Genomic DNA, 17852 nt, shown 5'->3' with positions numbered 1-17852 from the left:
TTCTGATCAGAAATTGTTTCCTGGATCTAACATCTGAAGGCGAGTGTTGCAAAAATTCTCCGTACTGTTAAAACCAGCAGCAAGCATTGGCTCACACTGAGATGTGAATCCTCACAGCAGAACGATGAAGCTGTGATTTGGTGGTTTAAATCTTTGGTAGATTCTTTCTCTGTTGACTCAACATGTTGCAATTTCTTGCTGAACAGTCTTGCAGACTCGTTCCTGAAAGATTCATAGCTCTCTTAATGTTTTTTTTTCTTTTCCATGTAGCATGCCTCACTTTGTTTTCCCACTTTTTGTGCTTTTTCTTCAGCTTTAGATGAAATGATATTCATCAGCTCATTCAAGATTTTCACCTTCAGAACTTGTCGAGTTTATTGTTGTACTTGCATGTGGCTGTTAGCACACGTTTCTGTTTACTAGCTCAGATTAGAGACCAATTAAAAGCTTCTTTTAGATCAGTCTTAAGTACCTCACCAAGAACGGACCCATCTTCCTCAGGCTCGGGCCCGAGAGGCTCCATAAATATCATCTACCAGAGTTGCTGACACAGAGTCCAGGGTGACAATGAATTATTTAGCTCACAGTCCAGGCGTCATGGATTGGCCTCGTCCCAGGTCAGTTCAGGGCTGCGGAAAACACAACTTTCTGCCTCCATGACCACATTCTGCAGGTTCAGTAGACGTCACGGGATTCATGGATTCACCTTCGGGTGAACCCCTGGCATAAGAGCCCGGCGGCTTCAGGGCCTGTCTCTCCTGAACAGAGCTTTTCAATAATGAAGGCGTTCGCTCTGAAGGAGATCTGCTCACTAAGTGCTCAGGAACATCTCTTGTTAGACAGGAGGTCAGGCCGACGACAGCACTGCAATCCAGATTGTGTGCAAAATATGGAAAAATCTGTGTGTTATTCTGCCTAACGATCTGTCAATCATTCTATTGTACGGTCTATTGAATCTAATGTTATGTCCTATTTGTCTATATTCTGTTGTTCTACATGTTTGTTTAAAGCCTCATTTCCACCAAGCGATACGGTTCAGTACAGTATAGTACGATACACCATTATTTCTATTTCCATTGTCAGAAGTTGTGAATGGTACCAAAATAGCAAACCGTACCGTACCATTTTTTTGGGACCCTTCCATTGGGGTACCGAGCACAGTAGTCCGGTACCTAGTGTTGTCACGGTACCAAAATTTCAGTTTTCAACCCGCGGACATGAAAAACAACCTGCGGCAACAGTGTTAAAGCAGTCCAATTCTGCGGGAAAACCGCGGACTTGGCAACACTGGAAGAGGATAGCTTCGTTTAGCGCATCAAGAACCGGGTTGACCGGGTACTCGGTACCACCGGTACTTAAGAAAACCTGGTACCGTAACGTTTTCATTTTTTTAGTACCGACTTGGTACCAAAATACCGGGTCCCTAGAACAGTCTACCGGTACCTAAAGGGTGGAGCTAGACTCACTGCAGAACGTTGATTGGTTGACAGAGAATCGTCGCTTGCGATTCTGTCTATTGTTCTATCATGATCACAAATAAAATGGGAATTATCGTGCAGCCCTTTGAGTCCACAAATGTAGCGTCTAACGTTACTTCTGGCAGGTCACGTGAGTCGACCTTGCATCGGCTGACTCTCAGCTGATCCACATCTACCTATAGAAATACGACGCCTATCACGGCATTCCTATATAAGGTCTATTCAGAATTATTCAGCAGCTTTATCGCTTGCTCAGGAGCAAATTACCCTCCTCCATCCCCAGCTCCTCCTTTCGCCACAGTCAGGACTTGGCTTTCTGATATTTCTTGTTGAATCAGACTCCATTTTATCTTGAATAATGTGTTACACTTAAATATAATTTAAGAACATTAATGATATCTGGGAGGGGGGGGGTTATTGCTGCTCTCCCTGCTCATTCATGACAGTTTTTTGGCCCAGAACAGAATCATTCCACCAAATCCAAACTAAGTGTCAATCATATTGACGATAGTGGTCCTGACAGAATTGATTGTTATTTTCCTGTTTATCACTGTGAAGCTGCTTTGACACAACCTGTAAAGCGCAATAGAAATAAAGGTGACTTGACTATTTAATTAAATATTGTTCAGTCTATCTGTCGGTCTCCATGGCATTTCATATGCATTTCACATACGGTCACGGCAGGAGCTGGACTATATTTAGTCCCAGAAGCACAGGTGTTAAATAGAGTTCATTTATAATCATCATTTACTCATTCTCATTATCACTTTGCTCTTTGCCCTCGTCTCTCTCTCCCTTGCTCTCAAACTGTGCTAGAGGTGACAGAACCGAGTGTTTAAGAATCCTCTCATTACTTTTGCAATTGACACTTTTTTAAGCTCCGCCACTCTTGGTTACTGTTGCTAACTCACACAAGATTTACCGAACATTTTCGGGTTTACGGCGATCTGTATTCTTGGACAATTTCAATAAAATGACACTTGAAACTATCCAACCACACAGATCCTCCGCAGACTGACATTAGTAAGGAGCCTCTCTGAGAAAATGGCAGGACAGCAACTAAGGTATCAATTTTACGAAGGGGCTTAGCAAAGGTCGTTTCGGAGGCGGAGTGAGTTATTACATTTGGATGAAAGATTATGAAGGCAAATACTTTATTTTCTTTTGGGGTAACGAGCACCAATAAATCGTTCCCAACAAGACCAGGAACTTGTATTAAAGTAAACAGGACCGATTTTGATTTCATGGCTTATTTTTGCCCTCTTAACAGCGCCTTTTATGTTGTTGAGGATGCCCTTTAGAACATGATTTAACAGTGACATTTCCAGAGTATTTCTTCACAGATGTCAGTGGTGCATTTGACTCGCCCCCACATAGCTCTATCCAAAAAGAAATAAGGTTGCACAAATCTCTGAATATTCAGTAATGCTTTTGCTGGAGGAGCTCAAAGTCACTTTCAGACCAAAAACAATAAATAAATGGTAATCTCAGTCAATCTCATGACTATAAATCAGATTTTTGATTGGGCACGGATTTCTCATTAATCGGGAAGCGTCCGTTACGGACACAGATGAATGGAAAAAAAAACCCTATAACCCCATTTCTGTTTAAAGAGGATGTCGTGGATCATTTTCTAGCATTGGCCCTATTAGATTAAATCTGCCCCCGGCCCAGGTGGGGGGTCGTAGCCTCTGCAAATGAATTGGGGGAATAAAACCGTGTGACGGTTAATCTGAACTCATCAGACTTGTTCGTAAATGAAAAGCTCTCTATTGCTGGGAAAGAACAATGGTAGGTCAGAGCCGGTGGCTTACTTAAACTGAGATCCACCTGATTTTAAGACCTCAGTCCATATGGCTCATATCAGTGAGCGATTATACGGCACGCTGGGACACTTGCTTGCATCTTCATCTTGGTTAAAGAGGCTGTATGGGCTGTGAGCAAGAGGAAAGTCATTGAGAAGAAAAACGATCATCTGAACACGCAAAGGCATCAGATTGGTTCCTCATTTTGCTTTTGCGGGGTGAGAGGCGGCATGTTGTGAATGCAAATGTGATCTCTATAAGAGTGTGGTGTGGGTTTAACAGAACATATATTACTGTGTAGAGCCGTCACTTTGTGTTGAAGTTTCGTTGGTGACGTTGGATTGAATCATTGGCTGAATTAATTTAGTGTAATGCAAGCACACTTTGACTTTATTTTAAAATGCAAACTTTATCTTTTAACCAAGGTTGCTCATCAGTTGAACACAAACAATGGGGTTGTTCCAAACCGTAGTGAGGTTTCCTACCTAGACTTCTTGTTTTGGCGTCATTGATGAGTTCCTGACCAAGGATGTGTCCAAATATTCAAGATTTTGGGTTTTAATTGTCAAAACTTGAACATCCGTAGTGACTGATCACTATTCTGAATTGCTTCTCCAAATGTGAAAAATATAAGTCAGCGTTGCTTTTGAGGATAAAATAATCCTAGAATTAATTGTGACTGGTTCAGTTCATAATAAATAATTAAAATTATTTTAAAATAGTGGAAAAAGTCCTGTGTGTATATGTAGATGGATAACAATATGTAGAATTTATAATATGGAGTTTATATTCTTTATTTTGCTCTGAGAAGTATTGATTGGTAAATGATTTTAACTGATTGAAAATGAACTATTTTGGTCAGTATTTATGTAAACTATTATTTTTGAGCTGATTTAAGTACTGAGTTGTTCGCTTAGCTAACATGCTGATACCAGTAATTACTAATTTAGGAATCAATCATTGAAAAACATGCCAAATGAATTTGGATTTTTTTGTATCTGTTATTTTTGAGGTTCAATTTCAACTAGAAGTTCATTACCTGTGTAGGCTAGGGTTTGGAACAGAAGCACTGAATTTCTTGACACGAGCTCAGTTTCTTCTAGCTATATAATCTTCCTGGCATGATGAATGTCAAACCTGTTCCTAGATCAGTGCCATGACTCGCAGAAGTTTTACTCGCGCTGTGCTTCAGGCCACATGCCCGATCTGGAGTCAGTCTCTTTCTCTTGGCTTGATTTATCGTCTCTGCACCTCTGTAGGCAGTGATGTATGACTTCCCCTCTGTTCTTAATCTCACCCTATAGTGCACTAAACACCGCCAGGTCTCGTCCTCAACACGCCACATTTCCTGCGCATGAAGAAAACTGAAGGGTGCCTGCAACATGATCGCCGAAGAGTTTAATGTATTTGCATGTACGCACATGCACACGTGGAAAGCTAAGAGACTAAAACTTGACTAAACAAAAACAAGACAAGGTTGATTAAATATGATAATCACTAAAAAGTACATTTGACACCAGGACTAAGACTAATTTAAAAGACTAAGACAAAGACTAAATTAACACTAACGGCAGTCATCATTCATTCAGAACATTCTCCAGGTGTTTGGTTCAGAGGAAATGACAGACTCTCTCTCTCACACACACACACAGCTCACAGATGTCACAAACGGGCTGGTAAATATTCTGCTGGCGTTCTGTTCAGCTGTGAAGCACCTGATGGCAGCGTGCTCTCATCTCACACGTACACACTCGGCATTTTATTTCAGCTGCTCGGGTCGATCCGTACTGCAGGTTCACTTGCTTCATGATGCCCCACGACCCTCTGACGCCTCAGCTGGGATCTGAGCTTGCACTACTGGTGTATGAAAACCTTGACTTCACCTGGTACCTAGAAACTTCAAATGCATTGTAAAGAACCAGCGACGAATCTGAGACATTGCAGTACACAACCAGAGGACTCTGCTTGGAATAGTTCACCCAAAAATGAAAAATTGCTGAAAATGTACTCATCCTCAGGCCATCAAAGATGTGGATGTGTTTATTTTTTTTTATGGGAACAGATTTGGAGAAATTTAGATTTATCACTGTCTCAGCAATGGATGGTCTGCAGTGAATGGGTGCCGTCAGAATGAGAGTCCAAACAGCTGATGAAAACATCACAATAATCCACACCATTCTGGTCCATTTCGGGTTTTTTCATTCATTTTGCTTGATGGAGGACTCATATTTTAGCCGGAAGCAGCAGCTTGATGTTAAAAATGCTTTAATGATGGATTTGTTTCTTACAAAAACTCAGTTTTTCTCTTCTCAAGACATTAACTGATGGACTGGAGTGGTGTGGATTATTGTGATGTTTTTATCAGCTGTTTGGTCTCATTCTGATGGCACCCATTCACTGTAGAGGATTTATTGGTGAGCAAGTGATGTAATGCTGAATCATGCTGTCACATTACACAAGTAAAATCATCCATCCTGATTGAGAAAGGCACTTAATGCTGACTTTGTGGCTAAAAAAGACATTTACACAAAAAAGGCAAAATTAAAGTTTAAACACTGCAGCATTAAACGGCTTGAAATGTTTAGCATTGCATGCTGAATACTGTTTTGCATGCTATATTTAAAAAAAGAATCAATACACTGTGTATATATATACTTCACAGTATGCTGTTTAAAAGTGCATGCTTGTTTTCTTCTTAATTGACCTTTATAGTTCCTGTGTTTGCTCTCTGTCTTTGACCGCATGAATCTGTATGAACGAGATAAAGACTGAATAATGCATTTTGCGTTTTGAAGGAGAGTGTGTGAAAAACTCTTAAAAACACCAAAAACCAGAGGGTGAAAAACTGTCAGTCTACCTTGGGCTCTCAGAGACGATGGGTTTGATATCAGGCCTGTAATTACGCAGAGATGTGAGTTGCCTTTTAAAGCGACAGAGGAGAATTGGTAGGAGGAGAAACGCAATGTAAAATCCGTCTTTCTCTCCCCTCTTGTCTGGTTTGAATTATTTAGTCGCTCCACAGTGTGTGCAAAGTGAAATCATGTTAAACTCCATGTTGAATGAGGTGCTGTTGAATTTTGAGTGTGTGTTTTTTTTTTCTCTCCGGTTGCACTGATGTCTTATTGGTCTCTAGATGGGATCGTGGAGGTCATTAAACCTCCGCAGTGTCTGTTTGGGTTCTGCTGACCTTAGCGGGCCGCTCGGCGCAGGAGGAATTAGAATCAGAGGTCACTGATTTGCAGCAGCTCTGGAATATCTTCTCTCGCTGCAGGGCAGGGACGGACACGGGTTTGTCCAGTTTCTGCTTTTATTTCTGGATCAGGCAGGCAGCAGGTGATGCATGCTTTAGAATGTTGTACTGTGCAAATACATGCAAGTATTTACACACGTGCTGTTCATCTCCACTTTCCAATGAAATTGTGCTGGTTGGCGGAGGGGAACCACAAATTATATTTATAATGTTTATGTTAAATTTATTAATGTAAAAAAAAAATTTATTTCTATTTTATTTTCAGTTTTTCCTAAGTTTATTTTTAAATGTTATGGCTTTTTTTTTGTTAGTTATTTTTTTTATGTATTTATTTATTTATTCATTTACATTTTTTTTTCTTTTTGCTGCCAAAGTTATAGTTAGCTAATATCATTTAAATAGTGGCTTTAAATATCTCATATCCTTCTAGTTTTGTCGCTTATGTTATATAGTGGCAATTTCATATTTGTCATAGTGTTTGTATGTATGAACATTGTGTATGTATATTTTTTTGATATATATTTATACTTTTTTCCCACATTTTATTTTTATTGACCATATTCTATTTTAGTTTAGTTTCAGTGTTTTTAATGTATTATTTATGTATATATGTGTGTGTGTATATATATATATATGTATATGTATATATATATATGTGTATATATGTATATGTGTATATATGTGTGTATATACTGTATATATATATATATAATTATTATTACTTTGCAACATGACGAGTTGGCTTTGATGTAACGGTCAGAAGTTATTTCATTATCTAACAAATAAAACGAAAATTAATGAATTTGTATTTGTAGATTTCAAAACAATAAATTGGAAAGGGTTTACTGTTGCATTGCATTGAATACATGAAGTTTAGTTGGCTTTGCTGATGTACACTGGTACCAATCTAGTTTAGGAATGCCTAGTTTTGCTTCGTATTTTCAAAGCTGTAACTTGAAGACATTAATCCCTTCTAATGTTAACCAGTACCGGCAGGTTTAAGCAACCAGTTCGGAGCCTGTTTTCCAGGTTACAACTTAGTGGAAATGTGAAAGGTGGAAAAAGGTCAAGAGCTCAAGTTTACAAATGTTTTTATAAACGTTTGAGCTTCAAAACTCATTCAAATGCTCTTACCAACACGCCATAGCACAAGCGCACATGCTTATTTAATCGAGGTCGTCTCTCCTGCTGACTTTCATTAGCGTCAGCGAGAAAAGGTCAATGTTGTGCTTATTGTTTTATAAAGCTTTAGTCTGAAAGCCCGAGGCTGCGGTAACAGCACTGTTTCTAGAGTTTAATGGAGTGTTTGTGTGTTTTGATAGAAATTGAACCGGTGGATGTTGGTTTTGGACGAGGATCCGTTGGGGAATATAATGAGGCTCACAGTCTCCTGTTATGGACCAATACCTTGTACTGTTTTTTTGTGAGAGGTTCTAGAGGATTTGATATTGATGACAAGCCGGTTGTGGGTTATTTATTGGTGTGCTGATCAATGTAGCCTCTCTGATACTGACTTTTCTCTTCTCAGAGTAATCAATGTAGCGTTTGGACCAATCAGACACACAATTATTCACTATATTTAATGAATAATCCAGCAAACCCCCTCACCCAAAAAAAGCAAACTATGTGTTAGAGTTCTGTGGACATTCCCCGACGAGCAACTAACACCCCAAAAAGGCAGAACAGGCCTCTGGTTACCATGACAAGTAATGAACAAATCATCTGATAACACTGGTTTTGCTGCTCAAAGGAATGCGTGCAGAGCAACTCCCACTGCATTTCTCCATAGGAAAGACACACAATGCCCATAGAAATGGACTCTTCCCTATTCATTCATAAAAAACCTTCTATGAATGAACATCTTCAGAACATTGTGTGTATGATTATTACTTCCTTGTCTTTTGTGTTGTATACTGTTTTATGCATGCTTATGATAGAACCACCTTATAATGTAACCTCACATATACCATGTTTGGTATCTATGAATTCGTATTCTGATGATCTAAATGAGAGTGTATATTACATGTTGATACCTATGCAACATATTAGTGTTCTAAGAATCTTTAATAGTTTGTGCATCAGCACCCAATCCAGTTACGTATGCAAAATACCATGCTCTAAGACTTTCCCTCCGAACGTTTAAGTCACCATTGGCTCTCTGACCCCCTTGAGGTCATCTAGTACTGTAAGAAAATTATTTTCTATGGCTACGAAAATATAATTTCTTAGAGTTGATATGAAATTACACTGAATGTTCGCTGGACGAACAGATTAGTTGATGGTAATATTAATTCTGCTGGCAGCTGAAATAAATAATTATAATTAATTGTAATTATTTATATACATTTCCTTTTTGAGCTAATTTGCTACATCAGTGGCAGACGGTAATGAGTGTGTAAGCCATTGGAGTTTTCTAATAGAGCTGTGGGTGTCTCTGTATTAATCAATGTCCAAACTGCACGCAGGATCTTTCACATATAGACTAATTATATCACTGCATGCCGCGCTGCTCTGCTGTTGTTCCTCCACTCTCCGCCTTTTAATTGGCATTTGGCTCATTTTCCTCAACGTTTAATCAGCTCTGAAAGAGAACGTATCTCGAAGCGGCGCTCCATTGGTTTCTTCACGAGTCTGACTGCGTTCGGTAGTGAATCTGGACGGCTGCCAGTGGGCTTTTTGGACGGCGTCTGAGTGTTGACGCAGATGTTCTGTCAGATACTTTCTCTTTCTTTCTCCGTCTGTCTCTTGTCCTGTCCGAAACGGCAGCCTCAGCAATTGCGTTATATAAAGTCCACACATTTGGAATGTAGGCTCGTGTGTATGTTTGTGATGAAACAGTCAACTTGGCCAAATCATTAGAAACATTAAAAATCATTGACATGGTAATTTATTTGTACTCATTTCAATAGCTACTTCAGATATGATTGGTAAAGCTTGAACTGTTGGGTAGTAGAGTAGTGCAACCATCATGTGTGCATTGGGGTCACTTTTCAACACTCTTTTTGAACCATAAAATGGCAAATAGGATGCTCTTGCCCATTTTCATGGTGCTGGTGCCCAATCTGTAACCATTCCAGGGGTTTCCTCCAAAGAAAAGCCATTCTGGACAGGAAAAATTGTCCCCAACCCCATTAAACTGCTGGTCTTGAACCAGAAAATGCATTTAATTCGTTTGTTTATTGTTTAATTTTGGCTTAAATTCTATTTTAAAAATAAATAAATCGAATTAAAAATGTAATTAAATTAAAAATTAATTAAATCATAATCATTAAAAATAAATTAATACCGCAATTTAGCAAACACAAGGCAAATTCAGTTTTTTGGCTTAAATTCTATTTTAAAAATAAATCAAATTTAAAATTTAATTAAATTAAAAATGAATTAAATCATAATCATTAAAAATAAATTAATAAATTAATACAATTTTAAATGTTAAAATAAGTACAATTTAATTTATTTAGGAAGCACAAGGCAAATTCATTTACAATAAAAACAATGTTGCAGCGCACAGCTGCTCCAACCAGGATATTTGACCCATCTGTTCTAAGGTGATTTTAATATAAATCTACATTTATATTTACATGAATTAATTTAGCAGAGATACATCATATGTGATTGATTGCTATGGACTGCTTCATCAAAAGCAGGTTACTTTGAAATGCCTTTAGATGGCTAAGTTCCCCAAGCTCTCCAACAAAGATGTGCTGTGTTTGTCTGTGTGCAGCTTAAGTAGTAACAGTCGGTTGCGTCATCAATCGGCTCTTGAATCTGGCTGGTTCTGAGAGCGCTCCCTTGGGGCCGACAGTCGAGGGCCCCTCAGGAGGCCGTGAGGAGGTCCACGTCAGTGCTGTCAATTTGTATTCTCTGGGAGAGAAACAAGCCAGAGGCAACCTGTCGTCCAAGGTTTAGATGGGGCATTCCCAGTGGGACTCTCCTATTGGTTGATCTGAAGCGTCAGTCATCATTAGAGCGTTACCATAGCGACGCAATTCCCACCTCCCATACCTCACCAACTGCTTTCTATGTCCTCGAGCAGAACCTGCGTTATGGTGATATTGTCTTGCTATACGTTTTCTGAAAAGGATTATTATGCAAACTTCATATAAATTGAAAATGACGATGCCATCCAGCATACAGAAGTTCCTATTTTTGTAAACAGTAACTTTTACATTTAAAGTAAGAGGACTGAACTAGCATAGTGCACTAGTTCAGTAGAGATATGCTTTGAGCATGAACGATCTCAGAAACCTAATGCTGATTTAAAAACAATGTGTTGGTAATGAGGTGGGAGGGGCTTGTTTGAATGTAATTTTTACGATTGATGGCTGTTTCTTGCACGGTCAACAACAGCCAATATTTCAGCAGCCTGTTTCTTTGTTCTTTTCTTTACAAAAACGTTAGAATATACTATGGTAATGTGGACTACCTTACAATTGAAGTATAGTGTGTGAATATGGTAATTAGAATCTTTTAAATATTTAAATTAGTGGTTGATCAGTATGGGTTTTTTAATGACCGATTCTTATACTTTAAACTTTTAACCGTTCACAACATTAAATATCTGGCTCATACCTGGATTGGTAAAATAGTACCATGGTATCATACTGCTCTGCTGTGTTTATCCAATTACTCTGGCTTGCAAACAACTCGCTAGTCCTTCAAATCTATAGAGAACAAAATCTGAACGTTAAAACCCACTTCATAAATACCCATTAAACGATTTTGTCTCAGTATGAGGGTTTTGGTATTCTCAGCGCTCACTGAAACAAATCAAGGGATTAGATGCAAAGTTCTTCTCGCAGGAATAAAAGCAATATTTGAGCAGAGGTAGGTGAGACTTCAAAGACTTTCTTGTGTGCCCACCCAAGGAGAAAAAGATAAAGATAAAGAGAGAGAGAGAATGAAAGAGAAATGCTTGAGCAGTTTTACCCGCTAATACCTGCATGTTTCCCCTCGACTCGTTTCAACAGGTTGAATTCTCATATGCAAACGTAAATTATCTACGTAAATATGAAAATCTACATGCAAATGTTTGGAGTGTGTTTTTTTTATTATGCATTTATGAAGCATTTTTTATATTATATGTAAATTTTTTATATTATATATATATTTAATATTTTTAATTTTTTTTAATAGCTAATATTTAATCGCGCATGCTCATTTGCTATTTTTGCATCTTATATATATTTTATTTTATTGACTTTTTTGTGTGTTTTATTTATTTATTTTATTTAGACAAAGTAATGTCGAATTTTAATATCAGCCTATTGGTATTGACCAGATTTGGTGCATCCCTACTAGATATAAATATGTCAACTTTAACAGCAAGATTCTCTTCAAATGGTTTTTCTAACTCTAGTTATGAAGGATAATATAGTAATTAGTCACATATAGTCTTTGGACTCTTATTCTTTCTGTTCAAAAGGTTAAGATATTGGTATTCACTATTCAGTCACTGACGCAATATTGAGGTGTTTGCTCCATCTTAAGTGTTTGAGATGCAGAGAAATCGAACGGCCCTCTGTGGCTTCTTTTAGTCGTGAATGTTCATTCTACCTTTGAGTCAAGATTTCCATTGTTACAGAGAGATACCCTCCGTCTCCTTGAGGACGTCCCGAGAGATTAATTGATTCCAGAACTATTATTTGTCATCATTACCCTCCGTTTCCTGTTGCCTTTGTGCGTTTGTCTCCAGATGAGTGTGGAATTACTGCTTGAGAGGGCTGTTTTACTGTGGTTTTTGTGTTCGCCTGTTCTGTAGGGAGCTAATGGCGTGTAGAATCAATTTCTGTTTGGCCTCGGTCCCTCGCTGGAAGCTGGATAGAAGTTTTGCGGACCGCTCTCACCGCTTTCATTTAGGGCATGGGACGTGTTTTGGATTTCGTTTCAAGTTGAAGTTTAAGGGGGCGCAGAGAGGGTAGAATCCAATTTATGGATTTAGTCTGTCTGCAGACTTGCGGTGGATGTATTCGTTTCAGACCGCAGGTAATGAAGTAAAGGTGAAGGAATCTGAAAGTGTTTTCCAAATCATCCAGCATGGCTAGATTACTGTGCTGTGGACCTGAAAGTTACACACCGAGGTTCATTCTGTGCCATTTTTCCTCTGCCAGAGGTCATAGAGTCTTTTGTAAATAAACAAGAGGGATGAGTTGGTTGAATTCAACAAGTGTGGGGCAAATGCTTCGCATCAGATTTCACACTGTTGTGCATAATGTTTAAAATAATGTTTATAAACCAATTATAATTACTAAAAAACTATAAACAAAACGGCATCATGTATGTATGCATAGTTTAATACAAAGGACCGAACACCAATCACACGAGTACATTTTTCATTTAAAAACACGAGTTGCAGTGGAATGGGGAAAAAACCCCGCCATAAAGTCTCGATGTTTTTTCAGAGTTGAACTTGCATTAGCTTTACATGTCTTTCTAAACACACTTTTGTCGAGACGTGAGTGCAACGGTGATAGATGTCCCTCTAGAAAATGCGCGAAATATGCATTCTGTGTGAACAGCTTGGTTTCAGTTTTAATGTAAACAACATCATCTCCGCATTGATTCCCGCAATATTTGTAATTAACAACGCAGCAGCGCGCATCTAGTGGCTTCAACTGGATAGACTAACAAAAACATTAAAATACAATGACACTTACATCGTCATCGCATCTCGTGCGCCGCTGATAATGCTGCCTCCTTAACGCACACCTAAAATTCAAAAAAAATTTTGACAGCCCTATTGTTGAGCCTTCGTCACGTTTGCATGTAAAAGTGGGCCTTTATTATTGTAATTTGATTAATGGCAAAGTCTTTGTTGGAGCCTCCTTCAATAGCGCCATTGTGTCAGTGGACCAGAAGTGACTTCCCCCTCCCGCTGGGTGTTGAAGACTGCTGAAACCGTCGCTCGTTGGAGGGGAAAATAATTTGACAGGCTCACAGCCCCTCTGAGGACTCCCATAACTCCCCCCGTGGGGCCGGCTGCTTGTTCTCACTCGTGTGAGTGATGAAAGAGTGGGGCGCACAGAATCAGCCCTCATTGTCTTGCCGTAATCAATTACCGTACTGCAAACGCTTCCCCTAGAGCAGCGTCATCGCCTCCATCAAGATGAGCTGCAGTAAACACAGTTACAGTTACAGTACAGATTTGTGTTTTTTTTCATGTAATTTGATGGTTTTACATTCACATGAGATGCTTTTAGGTACTGACATGAACCCTTTATTGGTAGATATACCACCTTTAATAGGGTACTGTTACACTGACAAGTTAAATTTCACAAGATTTTTTTCTCTGTGCACAGCAAGAAATCCAGTAGTATAATCCAGGTTGTGACCTGCAGTTTGGTTACTACAATCAGTGTGATAAATATGGAAGCTAGTTCACAATTTGTCGAATTTGTGCTTCAGTATATAATATAATATAATATAATATATAAAGTCATATTATTTATTGTATCTAAATCTGTGCACAGCAAGAAATCCAGTAGTATAATCCAGGTTGTGACCTGCAGTTTGGTTACTACAATCAGTGTGATAAATATGGAAGCTAGTTCACAATTTGTCGAATTTGTGCTTCAGTATATAATATAATATAATATATAAAGTCATATTATTTATTGTATCTAAATTAATTTAGACAAATTGTAGAATTTTAATATATTATACTTATTTTTAAAAACAAATGTGTATAATTGTATATAAATATAAATGTTTTCTATTATGCTAACTTCAGTTAAGTGTATAATTTTAAGTGTATAAATTATATATACATTTTTTGACATTTTTTTATACATTTATATTTCTAACATTTTAATGTTTATATTTTAATATATTTTTTATTTATTTTTAAATGTGTATATATACTTTTGTAATTGATTTAATTAGATTTTTTTCTATAAAAATAAATAATTTATTTTCTAAAACCTCAGTGTTTTCTGTAAAAAGGTTTAAGATAAATGCTGTTCATATCAGAAAATGCTGAAATAATAAAAGTGGCCTCAATGCCTGAGGTGAGTTTATTTATTTATTTTTTTTTTTAGGGCTTTCATATACACCTATTGTTGTGGTGCTTTCTGAAAATGAAATTATCACTGGACCCCAAGAATTACCCATCAGGTAACTGAATTAGCTGATTGCATTGGCAGTTAATGTAAGAATTTGGTTCAATGATTTTAATATGTGTCATTTACATCTGACAGCTTCACTTGAAAATAATGGTCGACCGATATATCGCCAAGGCCGATATATCGGCCGATATTTGGCATTTTTCAAATATCGGCATCGGCCGATACGTTTTTCTGTTTGGCTGATGCGTTGGAGACGGGACATTTATTTTGACGGCGCTGAGAGTGGCAGCGCCTGAGCACAGTGCTCACATTCTCCCTCTTGTTCGCCGTCGTCATTAACAGTTCTGTCTAATACGGATAGAAGTCTGTCTAATAATCCGATAGAACTGTTAAACAAAGGAATTAAAATGTATTATAAACTTAAAATTAAAAAGTATTATAACGATTGCTTTTATATTATTAGTAATAGAAAGGCAAAATTTTTTATTGTATTTTTAATTTAATTTAATTTAATTTTTTATTTTATTTTATATATATATATATATTTTTTTTTATTATTGTAATTTATTGTAATTAAATTTAATTTGGTGTCTGTGTGGTTTCAGAATAAATTGATGAATCATCATGATTTCTACATTAAAAAAATATATATATTTTAAGTGTTTTTGGTGCCAATTGAGGTGCGTAAATTACACATTTCACATTTCAGTTCTGCCAAATGATGTTATGTAAGCGTAATTTTGTCTGCTGGTTTGTTTTCTTGGGTTTATAATTTTAAGTAAGCTGTGCAACTACAGCATTTAATGTTCAGCTGATGGCTACATAGCTATGAAGGGCCCTAGAGATGACAAATCCCGCTTGTGTCGCCTCCTCAAGCGTCATTGTGTTTCCTTTCACGCTCATCGTCTCTGCGCCGCTCGTGTATTCCCACAATGCAACAGTTTGTCAAACTGAAGCCTGTCATGGTCCGTTAGAAAGAGGAAGGAAATAATATGTGACACTTTAACCGATTTCCTTGATTTTGTTTTTGTATCTCCGCCGTCTTTCCTCCCCAGCCGTTCTAGGCCACTTCTCGTTCTCTTTCAGTCTTTGTATGTGTCAGTATCTCTCATTCACTAGTGCGCCATTTCCCTGGAGAGCCCTTGCCCCTTTCTGAGAGGTTTCGCTGACTGAGGCGGTTTTGAAGTGGGTTTTCCTCAAAGTGTGCAGACTAAGGCTAACAGCTTATACTTATCAACCCAACAGCCTCATTTTCTGGCTGTCTCGGGGCTTCTGGGTCAAGGATGCATCACTGTTGCCCTACAAAAGCAATTCTGGACTCCATATGATTACTCACAGCCAGCCCGTGACAAACATAAAAAGCCACAAACAGGGGCGCGTTTGCCCACATCAGTCCAAATGTTTCCCAGCTGGCTTCTCTACAATTATGCAACTGTGGCTTTGCTTAGCGATGCACGGTCCCTTTTTAGATTGAGAAAATGCAAGTACATAAGTTTGCATGTCAAGATTTGAGCGCTTTTCAGTTTGAATGGTTTTCAACTTTCCACAGTGACTCTAATTCCTTGTTTTCCTAAACTTGTGTTAAAGCTTGAAGTGAAAGATTCATTGTTAGTTTTTCATCTTCAGTACATTGGAAATGAAACGGAGTCAAGTCACCTTTAATTGTATAGCGCTTTATATAATACTGATTGTGTCAAAGCAGCTTTACAGAGTCAACAGGAAAATAGTTTGTCAATAATGCAGAAATGAAACGGAGTCAAGTCACCTTTAATTGTATAGCGCTTTATGTAATACTGATTGTGTCAAAGCAGCTTTACAGAGTCAACAGGAAAATAGTTTGTCAATAATGCAAGAGTCATTTTTCCAGCTAAAGTCAATAAAGGAATTAAATGGCGTCATTAAAGTTGCTAATCTGTGAATGGTTTATGACATAAATAATTGTTCTTTTTGCATCTGTTTCTCAGGTAAAAACATATTTTTAGGACCAAATTAGCTTGCATGACAAGCAGGCGGTGAACACATTAGCTTCTGTCTCAGATTGTTATGTATTCTGTGCTTTGCGTCAAACATGAGAAGCTTGTCATTTCCTACGTAATTAAAGTATGAAGCAGCTTGCTACGTTACGCAAAGTCTTGCCGTAATTGTTTTTGCACAACACCACTGGTGCAGATAATTGGCCATTAGTACTGTCTGAACAGTGCGAGTTCGTGGCTGAACACTGTTATATTTTTTAATTATACGTCACTGTAAACGTCAGGCAATTGTGTTGCTTTATAACTTTTCCCAGAGGTGTTTTCCTTAGCTGTTTCACAGCAGAAAGGTGAGGGACTCTAACCCATGAATGTTTTAGAATAAAAATCACCTAGCCATGTTAAAAGCTGTAATCTTGTGTTTTTGAGAGTATAATTTTAAGTTCAATGGTTTTTATTTTGTCGCATGCAACTGGTGTTGCTTCAAGACCCAGATTTAAGTTGGACATCAGGTGTCCTTGAAGGGATAGTTCACCCAAAAATGAAAATTTTGGCACCGTTTACTCACCCTCATGTTTCTCCAACCCCATTAGACTCACAAATGAAGATATTTTGAATAAAACCTGAGAGGTTTCTGTCCCTCCACTGAAAGTCATAAAGTGATCGTATCTCTTCACAAGACTTGGATTAAACCGATCAATTCATATGGTTTAGTTTTACAATACCGTTATGGATCTTTTGGTTACCTGGATTTTTAATGGAGAGACCGAATCCTCTTGGGTTTCATTAAAAATACCTTAAAGGGTTAGTTCACGCAAAAATGAAAATTCTGTCATTAATTAATCACCCTCATGTCGTTCCAAAACCGTAAGACCTTCGTTGATCTTCGGAACACAAATTAAGATATTTTTGATGCATTCTAACAGCTCTCTGACCCTCCCATAGACAGCAATGTAATTACCACGATCAAGGTCCAGAAACATGGCAAGGAGATCGGTAAAATAATCCATGTAACATCAGAGGTTCAACCGTAATTTTACGAAGCTACGAAAATACTTTTTGTACGCAAAGAAAACGATAATAACGACTTTATTCAACAATTCGTCTCCTCCTGGTGCCATTTTGGAGACGTAGAGGAGATGAATTGTTGAATAAAGTCGTTATTATTGTTTTCTTTGCGTACAAAAAGTATTCTCGTAGCTTGTAAAGTTACGGTTGCACCCCTGATGTCACATGGACTATTTTACCGATGTCCTTGCTACGTTTCTGTGTGTTGATCGTGGAAA

Source organism: Sinocyclocheilus anshuiensis, unplaced genomic scaffold (genome assembly GCF_001515605.1).
Source record: "Sinocyclocheilus anshuiensis isolate Anshui unplaced genomic scaffold, SAMN03320099.WGS_v1.1 scaffold1468, whole genome shotgun sequence".
NCBI lineage: Eukaryota > Metazoa > Chordata > Actinopteri > Cypriniformes > Cyprinidae > Sinocyclocheilus > Sinocyclocheilus anshuiensis.
The sequence above is the reverse complement of the archived record's forward strand: the minus strand, read 5'-3'. Positions refer to the sequence as shown.